The following is a 1,886-nucleotide window of genomic DNA, read 5'->3' on the forward strand; positions in this document are numbered from 1 at the left end:
GTTTCAGGTGTATAGCATAGTCACCCAGCACTTCCATACATCACCCTGTGCTGGTCACAACAGGTGCATTCCTTAATCTCCATGACCTATTCAATCCCTTCCCCCACTCAACTCCACTCCGGTAACCATGAATCTGTTCTCTATAGTTAAGGGTCTGTTTCTCTCTTTCTGTAACTCTTTCTCTTTTTTGTTTTGCTTGATCTTTTTGTATGTTTTAAATTCCACATACAAATGAAATCATATAATATTTGTCTTTCTCTGATTGGCTTATTTCACTTAGCATTATACTCTCTAGCTCTACCCATCTGTTGCAAATGGAAAGACTTCCTTCATTTTTATGGCTGAGTAGTATTCCATCGTGTGTGTGTGTGTGTGTGTGTGTGTGTGTGTGTGTGTATTTGTTCTTCCTACCTGTGAGCATGGAATGTCCTTCCATTTCTTTGTGGATTATTGAATTTCTTTCATCAGTGTTTTATAGGTTAGAGTACAGATCTTTCACCTCTTTGGTTAGGTTTATTCCTGGGTCTCTTTTTTGGGGGGGTACAATTGTACATAGGATTATTTTCTTCATTTCTCTTTCTATTATTGGTGTATATAGAAATGCAACAAATTTCTAAACATTGATTTTGTATTCTGTGACTTTTCTACATTCATTTATCAGTTTTAGCAGTTTTTTGTGGAGTCTTTACGATTCTCTACGTAGAGTACCATGTCATCTGCCTCTTTACCAATGTGGTTGCCTATTTCCTTCTGTTGTCTGACTGCTGAGGTTAGGACTTCCAGTACTATGTTGAATATAGGTGGTGAGAGTGGACATCTTTATCTTGTTCCTGACCTGAGGGGGAAAGCTCTCAGTTTTTCCCCATTAAGAATGATGTTAGCTGTGGGTTTTTCATATATATCCTTTATTATGCTGAGTTATGTTCCCCCTAAACTTACCTTGTTGACAGGTTTTCATCATGAATGGTGGATATACTTTGTCAAATGCCTTTTTCTGCACTGAAATCATCATATGGTTCATATCCTTTCTTTTATTGATGTGATGTGTTACAGTGATTGATTCATGAACATTGAACCACCCTAACAACCCAGGAATAAATCCCACTTGGTTGTGGTGAATGATTTTTTTAAATATATTGTTGAATTTGGCTCGATAGTATTTTTTTGAGAATATTTACATCCATGTTCATCAGGAATATTGACTTGTAGTTATCTTTTTTAGTGGTATCTTTATCTGGTTTTAGTTTCAGAGTAATCCTGGCTTCATAGAATGAATTTTGAAGTTTTCCTTCCTTTTCTGTTCATTTTTTTTTTGCAATACTTTGAAAATAATAGATATTAACATGTCTTTAAATGTTTGGTAGAATTCACTTGTAAAGCCATCTGGTCCTGAACTTTTGTTGGGAATTTTTTTGATTACCGACTCAATTTCTTTGCTGGTTATTGGTCTGTTCAAATTTTCAAATTTCTTCCTATTTCAGTTTTGCCATATGACCAGGGATTTTTGACCCCTGTCTTCCAGGGAAGTGTCCAAGATTCTGAGCCCAAATACCTTCCTTCAACTTCCCTGCTCTTGGCCACATGCTCTCTTCCTACAGCTGGGTCAGAACGTGCTCACGGCCTCCTGGACACCTGGGCAGGCTGGGGTTCCCTTTGCCCTGACTAACCCCTCTTAGCAACGGACTCACGCACAGACCTTCAGCCTGGAGCTCTGCTCTTGCGTTGCTTGTGTTGGACTGTTACCAGCTACAGAGCGGAGAATAGGATTTTCTTACCATCACATCAGGAACAGTCCAGGATTAATGCTGGTGACTCAAAGGTTTGGTAAACTCTCAGAGAAGTGGGCTTCTGTCCATTTCTGGGTCTCTGACCCCTTTGAAAATAAG

The sequence above is a fragment of the Suricata suricatta genome, chromosome 3, assembly GCF_006229205.1.
Source record: "Suricata suricatta isolate VVHF042 chromosome 3, meerkat_22Aug2017_6uvM2_HiC, whole genome shotgun sequence".
Classification (NCBI taxonomy): Eukaryota; Metazoa; Chordata; class Mammalia; order Carnivora; family Herpestidae; genus Suricata; species Suricata suricatta.